This window comes from Hydra vulgaris, chromosome 04, assembly GCF_038396675.1.
Source record: "Hydra vulgaris chromosome 04, alternate assembly HydraT2T_AEP".
NCBI lineage: Eukaryota > Metazoa > Cnidaria > Hydrozoa > Anthoathecata > Hydridae > Hydra > Hydra vulgaris.
This window is the reverse complement of record NC_088923.1, coordinates 23,028,203-23,041,322: the sequence shown is the minus strand read 5'-3', so window position 1 is coordinate 23,041,322 and position 13,120 is coordinate 23,028,203. Positions and strand designations below refer to the sequence as shown.

At 30.2% G+C, this 13,120-nt stretch overlaps 1 protein-coding gene across 2 annotated transcripts in view; it reads right to left on the bottom strand.

Annotated features, from left to right (window-relative positions):
- The window catches only part of LOC100198982 (von Willebrand factor D and EGF domain-containing protein), a 72,147-nt gene extending 59,757 nt beyond the window's left edge, over positions 1-12,390 (bottom strand). For both annotated transcript variants that reach the window (XM_065795822.1, XM_065795824.1), the window contains exons 1-2: positions 12,196-12,390; positions 96-448 (exon numbers count right to left, since the gene is read on the bottom strand). The gene's annotated coding sequence lies outside the window, so the exon portion shown is untranslated. The remainder of the gene's footprint in view (positions 1-95; positions 449-12,195) is intronic.
- Between the last annotated feature and the right edge of the window lie 730 nt (positions 12,391-13,120).

Sequence of the window (13,120 nt, the reverse complement as noted above, 5' to 3'; positions counted from 1 at the left end):
GGCTACTTTGATTTTTAAACGCATTTTACACATATAAAAATAAATAAATACTATTGACAGTTAGAAACTTAAAAAACTAATTTTGAAAATTATACCTTGTAACTAGAATAATCGTTTGAAGAGCAGAACACGCATGTGTGGGTAAAGATCATCTAGTCTCTAGGACTAAGACTTTTTGGAACTTTTGCATATATTTCCATTTTTGATTTTAAGGCTTCCAAGCCATACATTGGATCAGGAAAAAGTTGTATAGGTATTGAAGGTTGTTGAAAAGTTATTCAAGAGTTGCAACATCAACCAGATTTAGTTCATGGCCGCATCACGGAGCTTATTCAGCTACTGGATTTAGTTCCTTAATACGGGCTTGCAACCCAGTGTTGACCCCAAACGTAATGAAGGTATTATCATACAACTGCCATCGGTAATCATTAATCAGTTGTTAGAGCGCCTGCCGTAGAAACAAAAAATAAAGGGTTTAAAGCAAGCTCTGGACATATTTCGCGCCATTGCACAGTGGGCCAGAGGTTAGCAAAACCCCTAAAACCAATTTCTATATTGGGGTAATTTCTTTTTTATAATTGTAATCTATAGACCCCCAGTGCTTTAATTATGAAATAATATTTTCCCTACACTAATTTTTTATTTCAATTTTATCACCAAAATGGCAACATTTTACCTTTCAAATTTTATTTAAAATGAAAACATCTAAATACTAAATTGAAATATTAAAAATCATATTAAAAGAAATATTAGACCATTAAGACAATTTTAGAGCATAATTATTTATGAACGGCATATATTAGTTCATTGGCATCATATGCTGAATATATAAGAAGAAATATAAAAGTAGTAATTTATAAAAAAAAGAATTATGAAAAGTATTTATGCTTGCATTTTTTCAAAGTGTTTTTCAATAAAATCCCTTAAATTACGCATCCTTTTCTTTAATACTTAACTTTAAACAAGCAGAACAATACTAGGCCGCACTAGGTTGCACATGTTATCAATTTCTAGCTACACTGTCGTATACATATAGGACTTAAAAATTTTTTTTTAGAGCTCAACTTAGCGCAGTAGGTGCTAGACTTTATTATAAAGGGTATCCAATCACATATTTTGCATTATAAAACTGAAAAAGACACATAAAGAACAACTTTAGATTTTTAATCATCTAAATTTTTCAAAAGGACACGGAAAAATCCTGTTAATTTTAAACTGAGATTTCTCTAAATCCATAACTTCTTTTTATTTCAATTTTTTTTAATATTAAATTTGCTTACATCAATTAGGGTTTCGAATTTATTTTAAGGGGCTTGATGGGCTGTTGAACAAGAGGTCAAATTTTATAGCAGTTTGATGCCATCATTTTGCAGATTTTTTCTTTTTTTATCTTATCAGTGTCATAAATCCATTTTTTTTAAAAATCCTTTTTATTTTTTTTAACTCCAACTTTCTTAGGATAAACTCCTTTAACTATTGGCCAAAAATCTTCAATCTTGCGCTCTTTAGGACAATTTTGAGGATCCGCATCTTTAGAAACAATTTTCACATTATTATCTTTGCACCACTGTAGAACATTTTCAGAACATTTAGAAGCAGCAAGATCTAGCCAAAAGAGACATTGGTATTTGTGTTTTCTTATAAATGGCAAAAAATCTTTTTTGGGGGATCATTTTGATGTAGAGATTGGCAGTCAAAGTCTTTTTAGTGACAAAACAAGAGAGCTACATACCACAGCTACAAATTGCTTGCCACACAAAGATCTTGTATGCAAATTTTTCTTTTCAAATATATTTAAGTTGATCATCGACAGGTTTATCTTTGTTCTCATAGTAAAATCTTTGACTTGGAAGTTGTGAAAAATTAGCCTTGCAATGTGTTTTGTCGTCTTCAATTATGCACATAGCTGTTTATAATATCTTTGACAGTAGATTTTTGGACTTTTATATTTATATTTAGCAATTAAGCAACTATGAGTCAATATATTTCTGAAAAAAAAACTCACAACTTTTTTACGCACCTCAATTTGTGTCCGAAACATTTTGCAAATCATTGATTTGTAAACAAAAGTATATCAACATGATTAAAGATAAGGAAGTTTGATTAAAAAAAAAATAAATGAAATAAAAAGCATTTGTGATTAAAGAAAAATCTCAATTTAAAGTTGACCGTGTCCACCCGATTGTTAAAATCTAATTTAATAAAATAAAGTTGTCCGTGTCCACCCGATTGTTAAAATCTAATTTTAAAATAACATCTTCAATAATAATATAGAAAGATATGGAATTTTTTATGATGTCTGTGTGGTTTTAGTTTACTTTTTTTTTTATAAGAATTTTTGAAATATTTTTGGATTATTGTATCATTACCAAATTAATTAAATTTATCTACAGTAATCAATTAAACTTATAAATATAAAGTTTAGTATTGATAAAAGAAAGCAAACATTGTTGCAGCCGAGGCAGCATCTTAAACGTATTTTTTAAAAGACTACACTGTGAGCGCAACAACTACATCCTGTGCAAATTGTTCTATTGGTTCATGACACGGTTTGTGAAGTAGTGCTCACGTTCTGGATAACTTTTAATTAGTTGTGGTTTTAAACATTGCTCATTTTTTCTCAAATTATATCGTGAATTTAGTAAGAAAGTAAATACAGGGTGCCGCAGCGATTCGCAAACTTTTTAGAACAGTTATCAAAATGAGATTTTAAAGCTAAACAATTATGTTTTCGGAATATTAATAGAAGAAAAGTTGAAGATAATACTTTTTCCAACTTGACATTCAATTAAGTCTCCTCTTTTTTTGATCACTAGCCTAGGACGGAAGGACTGGCAGGTACTTATTATATAGTCCCTTGACATTAAGTTCAAAGCACGGGTAATTGATGACTTCAGTGACTTGACACTTGGATGGGCCTTTTTGCAACCCTTACTCTCAACTTCGCTCCACACTTTAGTCAAGGGGATTCAGGTCAGGGATGGATGGTGACTAAAAGTGTTTGGGCCAGAAATTAGCTATATTGTTCTGAAGATATTGTTGAGTTTTTCTGGACATATGACAAAGTGCATTGTCCTGTTGAAAAATGTAACTGTTTTCTGGGAATGCCTTCTTCAGCCATGGCACCACATAGTGCTTTAGTAAGCTAATATACACATCAAAGGTAACTTTTTCTTTCTCTTTGATGTAGATCGGTGGACATCCCTCTCCATTAGAAGCGATGATTCCTAGCATTATGATGGACTGAGGGTGCCTGGTGTGACACACAAGTGGTGCTTTGTCACCCTTCTGCACAATGAAACTGTCATTTCGCCTATTTATCACACAGTCAACACTAAAAAGTCTTTCATCTGTCTTCTGCCTGCTCCGGTCATATCGTAACTCAAAATATTTTGTATATAACTTTCTATGAAAATGACGAAATAAATTATACAAAAAAAAAGATCTGAGAAAACTTTTACTGTTGACAAAGCATGGCTTTTTAGCTAATTTAGAAGCTTCTTTGATCGTTTCAATCGTAAAGTTTTTAGTCATTCTGTTAAAAGTTGACATGAAGGTCAGGCCACACTGACTTTTCCAAGTGTCTTTAGAGTTCTTCTGACTGTCCTTTCATCAATATTGAACAATTTTGGTGTCTTAATGATGGATACAGTAGGATTCTTTTTAACATGCTTTTTAAGCTTTTCTGTGAACTTTTTTCAACATTTTTATTCACTGGAGAAGACATTTTGGCCCTTTCAGCACTGCCACGTTAAACCACTTTGTAAAATGTAGTTTTAGATACTCCAGAAACACGAATCACTTCACGTGCAACAAACCTGCGTGAATCGAATTTAAAACTTCGGTTTTTTTGGCATCCATTATAAAAGTTTTAACAAAAATTTGTTTTATTTACTTTTTTATTAAAATCTAAGATGGTCATTGAACATTAATCAACAAAAACAAATTGCAGAAGTATTTTATTTTCATAACAAAACCTAGGCCAAAATTAGTTTGCGAATCGCTGCTGCACCCTGTAATGAGTTATTTTGTATTGCAGTATAAGGTTACCACAAATTCTATGTTCTTCTTGTGTGTTTAGATCGAGTATTTATAGTCTTTTTATGTAAGTAAAAAGTTTAAATAACGAGTCTTTATTGCATGTTTGGGTTTCACACTAAACTCTAGATGTGGTCAAACGTATAGTTGATACAGTTTTTTCCAGAGCTGAAGGATACGGCATCAAAATATTTTTTTGAAACAATTAAGCATACGATTATCGGCCAAAGCTGCAGCTTTTACTTATGCGTATAATTTGGTATAGTTACTAATGCAGTCTGGATAGTCATCGACAAATTTTATCGACTGCTTCCATAAGAATGCCAGGGGATTCAATCAGGTTTGTAAAGCAATCTTTGTGATATACAAATACATGTTGAGACTTATGTTTTATAGTGTTCAGTGTTTCATAATCCTCTTTTTTATTACTCTCTCTATCACCTTGCACGCGATAGAGACGAGAGGCTTCGGTCTATAGTTACAAGCCTTTAGCCTTAATTTCTTGAGGATAAACGTAGTTAAAATCTAGGACCTTCCCAGTTTCAAAAGGATTATCTGAAAATGACTGCAAGAAGCGTTGCTAAAACTTTTAGGCACTTTTTAAAACACGTTGATGTAATCCGTCTAGCACCATTGATTTAATTTTGGCTGAACAAGTAGTTTTGTATTGTAGCAGCTGTAAATAAATTTTGTCCATTTTAAAAGTTAATGTTATTCATTCTTGAAATATTGTTATAGGTATTATAACTATAAACTAGTTTATATTTATTCTTTATCTCCTTTTTTAAAAAAATACTAACTGCAAAAGACAATAAACTTAATTAAAGAGTCTTTGATCTTGCTTGATACAATAATAAAATTCTGCAAATATCAAAAAAGTTACTTTTTTAACGAGGAAATCTTTTTTTTCAGCTAAAAAATGCATTTTTTCGATAAACTTCAAATGGTCTTTCGATCTTAAATTAAAATTTTTTCGCAGGTATACATGCTTTAAACACGCTCCACCTAGTGTATTAAAGTAATTTTTGTAACGACGTTTTTGTTTTTAAATGGATTTTATATAAGTTAAAAAGAAAGTACAAATTATAAAATCTTTAAAGAAAGCCAGTCAGACAAGGTACCTTGGTGAACTTGACTTAACGGTAATGAAGCTTATTTTATGCAAATTTCAAAGTACCAGTGAATTCGCTTGACAATAACTTAAAGAAGTTATAAAGACTTCAAACACTTCCGTCACTGAAGTTTCGAATTTTAGTCTTTCTTATTTAAATTTTAAAAGAAAATTTAAATCGAATTTTTACTAAGTTAACATTTTCATACAAAGTATTATAAAAAAACTTTAAGAATAGCGGACAACAGCTGTTAAAAAAGTAACTTTTACTTTAAATAAAATTTTAATTAACAGTTCTTTACTTTTACTTGAGTAAATATTATGTGTGATTTTACAAATACAGCACTTTTTACATGAGTACAATTATTGCTATTGTTTTTTGCTTTCGCAATTCAATTATTGCTATAATTTTTTATTTACATTATTATTTGTGTCAATTACAAATTATTGTAGATTACTTATAAAAAATGATTAATTATTTCCATTAATTAAGAAATAATTAATTAAAGTTAAAAAACTAGAAATCTTTTGTGTGTGAAGAACTTACAGCATGGATAAGTTTATCATTCGAACTAAGAAGAATGATTCTAATAATGCTAATGTGCCTATTTCATCTGCCTTACAAGTATCATCGTTTTCCGACAATAAGTTGAAGTTACAAGCAAACAGTTCAGATTTTGTTGGTGATAATAGTGAGGACCAACAAAAAAGGTACCAGCCAACCTCCTTAATAACTTATAATAGATTTTAAATAAAAACTTAAAATAAAAGATTTTTTCTTTACAGAATTCCCTACTCCTCTTTATCCAAATCAAATTCAACACAAGGTGCAAACGGAAAAAGGTTGGAAAAAAATATTCGTCGATATCTTTTTAGCTGGGAAGACGAATTCAAGTGGATTAACTATGACGCTGTTAAAGAAAAAGCCTTTTGTTCCTCGTGTGTCAAAGCTACTAATATGAAGCTTCCGCTGCCTACTGAATCAAGAGAAAAAAAATCCGCTCTGGGATTTGTTATAAATGGATTTAATAATTGGAAGAAAGCTCATGAGAAGTTTCGCCGTCATGAAGCTAGCCATTTTCACCGAGCTGCTAACGAAATGATTTTGACAAGCACGTCAGATTCTACAGTTTCCAGTAAACTTTCCACTCAACATCTACAAGATATGAAGGACGCAAGAAAAGCACTTGATCATATTTTTTCTAGTTTGATTTTTCTCGGCTGTCAAGGTTTGGCCATCCGAGGCAAGACAAAGGAGTCTTCAAATCTATTCCAGCTCTTAGAACTGAGGTCTATGGATGTACCAGTCTTGAAAAAATGGATGAATTGACCAGAGAAGTACAAGTGGATATCACCAGATGTCACAAATGAAATTGTGTTGGATATTTCGTTAGTTATCCAACGTGAATTATCAAACACGATAAAAAAGAGGGATATTTTTGGATTCATGATGGATGAATCGTCCGATATTACGGGAAAAGAGCAGGTATTATTAGCCAAATCAATAATTAAATGAACCTTATTTTTTTCTTTTAATAATTTTTAAAAGCTTTAAATTTTATAGGTATCGATATCCTTCCGTACTGTGGACGATGAGTTCCAAATTAATGAGGATTTTTGTGGATTTTATGAGACAGCCACAACTAAAAGCTAGGATTTGTTTTTGATTATAAAAGACGTCCTTCTTCGCTCCAACTTAAGTCTCGAGAACTGTCGGGGACAGTGCTACGATGGAGCTGCTGCCATGTCTTCTGAAATAGCTGGCTTGCAAAAACTTGTTCTTCAACAAGAAAGCAGAGCCCTTTATGTTCATTGCAGAGCTCACAACTTAAATTTGATAATACAAGATGAAATAAAAAACATCCCTGATATAGAAAACATCATGTCACTCGTTCAAAAGTTTATCGCTTTTACCAGAGGCTCACCAAAGAGGCTCGCTTGGTTTTCAAGCCTAAAAGATCAAAATGAAAGCGAAGACGGACACCAAAATGGAACATCATTTAGACCTTTTTGCCCAACCAGATGGATAATGCGCAAGCCATCACTAATATCTATTACCAGTAATTACAGATCACTTTTGGTTTGGCTGGAAGACCTTACCACCAACCCTGACTTTACCAAATGCCAAGTGGAAGCAATGGCTTTTTTGTCTTCTTTTCAGGTTTTTGACACCTTTTTTAAGTTGGAATTTCTTCGAATCATTTTTACCATCCTAGATGATTCAAGCATTCAACTTCAGGGAAGCCAACTAAACTTTAGTAAGGCTGAATCCATCATTCAGACCCTGAAACAAATATTGAGATCTTTGCGTACTGAGTCACGTTTTAAAACACTTTTCGATGCGGCAACTGAATCTGCTAAAATAATGGATTTAGACGAACCAGCTCTGCCCAGGAAAAGGAAAGTACCTGCAAAAATTGAAGTTGGTTTCAGGGATACTTATTACCAGCCAAATGACCCAAAAGAGATGTACAAGAACTTATACTTTATCAGTCTAGATGCAGTTTTAGTTAGCCTAACCGATAGATTTGAATCAACTGAAACCACTCGCCATTTAACAAGAGTCGAAGAGTTTGTTATTGGATCAAATAATACTGAATGCAGTATTGACTACATAAAAAACTTCTACAAGGACGATTTTACAAATTATCAAAGACTACAGCTTCACCGGGACCTTTTCATTGAGGAAGCTATGAGAAAAAAAGTCCAGTTAGTAGATTTTCAATCAGCTCTAGATTTTATCCGTGCTAAAGAACAAATTGGATTGAGAAGCATTGTCTCGGAAATTGTCCGTTTTATAAAGATTATTTTGGTCCAGCCAGTGTCAACTTGTACAGCAGAACGATCATTTAGTAGTCTGCGTAGACTAAAAACTTTTCTTCGATCGACCATGAGCCAAGAAAGGCTGAACGCTGTTTCTCTAATGAATACCCATAAAGAAATTACCCGGAGTATTAAAATGGATTTTTTGCTAGATAGGTTTATTGAAAAAAACGAAACGCGCCGTAGAATGTTTTATTTAGAAACCAAGTAAATTCTCTACATATATTTCTATATTTCTTGATGCTAGTTAACCAAAATTTTGATAGAAAAAGTTGTTATTTTTTATCTCTATATAAATAACAATTAAAACTGGACAGTTAACGTAAATTGCTCAAAAAAATTGAACCTTCAACTTTTTGCCCCCCTTGAAAACTTGAGTACTCTACGCCCACGATAATTACAAGCTGACTAAGGCAAGTCGAATCAAAATGTCTTATCATCAAGCCCCTTCGCGAAATACAGAAAACTTCAATAAAACTTTACATCTTCCAATATTAAATAAAAGAGTGAAACTAACAAATTTGAAAAAAAATTTAAAGGTTAAAAAATAATTTAAAGTTTAAAAAAAAATTAAAAAAAAAACAAACAAAAAAATAAAGTTAAAAAAGCAAGAAAAAAAAAAGAAAAAAAAAATTAAAAAAAATTATTAAAAATAAAAAATTACAAATCGGTGCATATGCGTATACATATTCAATACAATATTAAAGATAAATAAAATACATTAAAAATAAAAAATACAAAATTATTTCAATTTTTTAAAAAAATGAGAGAATGTACGTAATGTTTAAATTTAGTAAGTGTTTTTTTATAGTTCTTTTAAATGTATCAATAGATTTTATTTTTTGTGAAGAACCGAATTCCACAAGCGTGGTCCCTGGCAAATAGTCGAGAAGCTAGATTTTTTGAGTGATGTAAGTGGGATGTAATAATTACTCATTGAGTGTCTTGTTTCATATTTATGATTAATTTGAGTGAAACTTTAAAAAAATACTTTGGAATCATTTCATTTTAAAGTTTAATCACAAATACCAAGTTATGGTATATATTTAGTTCGTATACGTTTAGAGCATTTATTTTTAATTTCATATATTTAGAGCACTAATTTTTATAGGATCGTTTTGAATGTTTCAAACTTATTTTGCGAAAACTTAGAAAATTTTTTTTAGAAAAAAACAATCCTTTGCTGAAAAAATTCCTTTGAAGAAAAATTTTTTTTTTGAAAAAGTTTTCTTTAAATTGAAATTCGTCTTCCCAAACCAAAACCCTCAGTCAATGTAGCGGCACTTCTTTCATGTTCTCATTAATTGTCAGTCAATGTTGTGAAACATTTTCATATGCAAATTCTTTGTATGTTATACCTATTTCTTAGTCAAAGTATAAAAAATGAAAGATTAAAGTTGTGATTGTAAAATAATTTATTGTAAAATAATATGCCACTAAGGAAGTAAAGGAGAGTATGCACCCTTGATCATAAAAATCTATCACGCCAATTTACTGAATATTTGTTTTCATATCGATTTATAAAGTAAGAGTACATTGTTGGCAAATATTTTACATTATTATAATTCAACATTCTTTTTTTACCAAAATAGTTTAAGTAGATTTAAATATACAAAAACTTAAAACGCTTAGTTGGGATCATGGGTGCATAACAGTATACTCCCCTGATCCTACCTATATGCAACTTTGATCCAATTATGCATGCTTGATCCGAGATCAAATTTAAATAATAAATGTGTATGAATTATTTTTAAGTCATCAAGACTATGTCTATAATGAAAACCAATAAAGTTATTATTAATTTTACTCCAAATTTATCTTTCTTAAAAGAAGAAACAATCAATAAAAAAAATGTTTTTTTTACTAAAGCTCGACGTTTTTTTTTTTATTACTTTCAAGATCAAGTTTTATTTTCCTTGTCATTAAGATCTTATTTTGTATTTCATCTTTAAGCTATTTTAACTGAGAATTTTTTTTTCATTTCCTGCCGCTTTTCTAGTTCATATTGAACAGGAGTATCCGCGAGAATTGTGCGCTGACGGTTGCGTCCTTTAACGGATTTCCTTTATCCAGTTTTAAAAAATGGCTTAATTTTTTCTAGACTTGCTTGATGAGAGATAATAGAAACACTGGATAGTTTACTTGCAGAGTCAGATACAGGATGAATAGGCAATACACTACAAGCACAATAGCACAATAGATAAACTGGATTAACAACACCTGGAAATGGATGGAAATAGACGGTCTGTAACGTATGAAGCCAAAACCTTATTATCAGGAAATATGTTAAAATTAAAGAGTTCAATACCTGCCAAAACAACTTATGCAGAAATTTTAGATAAATTAAAAGCTTGTGCATAAGCTTTCCTTACAACTGCAGTTAATCATTTATAGTCATCGGTCTTGGATTAGATACAACTCAATCTTAACAGGCTGCATTGTAATAACGTTTCAGTGGCCTTTAAACGAAACGATCTTATGACTGCAGCTTGTGACTACAATGTGGTGGAAAGGACAGCATGGTTATGCTATTTTTAAGCTAAATCTAAACACACCATTGAAACATGGTTCCATGGTTGTCAAGAAGTAAAAGCACTGGATTAGCTAGTAAACATTTAACATTTTGATTAAATGTGAAATGTTTACTAGCTAATCCAGTGCTTTTACTTCCAACCAATGTTATAACTACCATTTTCCCTCTTTCTGCTGAACTTATTCTTCTAACTTGTGTAACTCCTTTTCCAGCAATTACTGGTTTGGAACAGTTGTGAGACCTGTCTCAATCTACATTGTATTTGTTTTGAGGCTAAATCTTGTGTCGCAGATTAACATCGTTTAGATTAGCGGAAAATTTTCCGATTGTATAACGATTAAAAGCAGTTGCTCGTGTCATTTTAGTAGCTCCTGGTTTTCGTAAAGATAACTCATTCCTACGTAACATAAAACCACGAAGCCACTGTTTCCCAGCAATTTGTAAACTTTTCCACAATTTAGGAATGCGTTTAAAAAGAGTGATTGCAATCTCATAGACAAGTTTTTGTGCTGTTTTGGTTGACAACCCATGGTAAAGTTTTGAAGCCCTTAAAATATGGTCTAATAAAAATGTTACTTCTTCGTTGGTAGAGATATGTATGGTAATGAGCTATATTAGGATTATAGTTTTGCTATATTCCTAGTTTTTGAACGAACACTTATAAAGATTTTTACTTATAGGGATCTTCTCTATTAACAAACACTACAGATATATATATATATATATATATATATATATATATATATATATATATATATATATATATATATATATATATATATATATATATATATATATATATGTATGTATATATATATATATATACATATATATGAATACAGTACAACTATATTATATAAAAGTATTAGGAGAACAAAAAAAAAAAAAAAGGTAGTGTAAAATCTTCATTTTAAGGCTATATTGTAAAAGATAACAAAATATTTATAAAAAATATGACCTATTGTACATATATTTTGTTGGTTTTACATTTTGTGTGTGTGTCCGCACCTTTAATCATAGGATCAACAGTGCATAAACGCATTAGGATCGAGGGTGCTAACCCGCTGTATTTTTACAAAAATTCTTTTTTTGTCACATTAGATGCTTTAATAGCTTACCAAAAGCAACCATACAAAAGGTGAATAGATTAGTTTTAAAACGGAATAAGCAAAATTATACAACTCAAAGAAATATTAAAGATGTGAGGTTCCTCTAAAAGTAAAAAATATAGTTTTTGTCGTCAAAATCAAACTTTTTAGAAATAAATTTAATAGTGGTCTATTCTCTCACCAAAATACATATAGTTTTATAGATACAATATTTATAACACGCTGGCTATCAGCCCTCTTAAATAAGTTATTTAAGTATGGAGATAAAGTCATCGGATCAAAGGTGCGAGTTTTCCCCTATTTATTTGTAAAGTATTTTATTATTATAACAAATATTTTTTTGATATAGCTTAATTTACATGCGCTATAAAAAAATATATCTCATGTGATTTTTTCTGGCGGGATTTTTCTTATTGAGGATTTTTTTATTTAGAAACTTTTTTTGAGAAATTCTTTTGAGAGAAAAAGAGTACGTTTTTCCAAAAAAATTTTGGCAATCGCCGATTTGTTATATGACTTATGTTATACAAAAGAAATTAAAAAACACATAAAAAATTAAAAATTTGTTTTTTATAACATACGTTTTCTGGAAATCCAAACGTTCTAGATTCCATATACATATAAGTTGTTAATAAAATTTGTTTTAAAAATTTATTTTAAAAATGCAAATAGGGTCAAAGTAACAGATTGTTTTTATTATGTTAGAATATGCCGCTATACTCGCTGAATTTTATTTTCAACACTGTTGCCAGTAACTATTTCATGTTTAATCAACTAAACAAGCTATGATTTCTAAGAACTTATATACAATTAATATGTTTACATTTATTATTTATAGATAAACTATAAACCTCGTGAGTAATCTTACTAGCCTTGTCCGTAAGAGCTTTTTTTGTTATGTGAAAATAAGACTGAGTTAAATCTAAAAAAAAAAAAGAGACTGTTACAGGATACCTAAACAAACAATATTAAGGAGAAAATTATTTTGTTCATTGTCAGCAGTCTGCAATACAAATGGTTTGATTTCTCAGTTGTCAATAACTAATTTTCTGTAAAACATAATTTAAAAGTTGAAATCAATATCTTTAAAAATGTTATCACATTGGAGTAAAAATAAAAGTTGACAAATTAAAAATTTAATTGCCTTTATGTCTTTTATTCATTTACACAGAAATTTTAAAAACCATTTGCTATTTTAATGGGGCATTGTCCACAATGCCATAATATTTCAAGTCAAATATCACCAGCTTTATGATAAAAGAAGAATTTGTTGTTTATTTAAACATTACTACTACAATATTTTTGTGCATTTGGAAGCAATCTTTTTATTCGAGTAAAGAAGTTGAAAAACAAGGACTAGCAATTTAACCATTAAAAATTATTTATGGAACATTCTCTGCTAATAGTAGTTCTAATAATAAACAGTTCTATCATAGAAGTGGTGTGACAGAAAAGATCAATCTGGTTTAAAAAATTTTATAGTCTGCAAAACTTAACTCCTTCAAT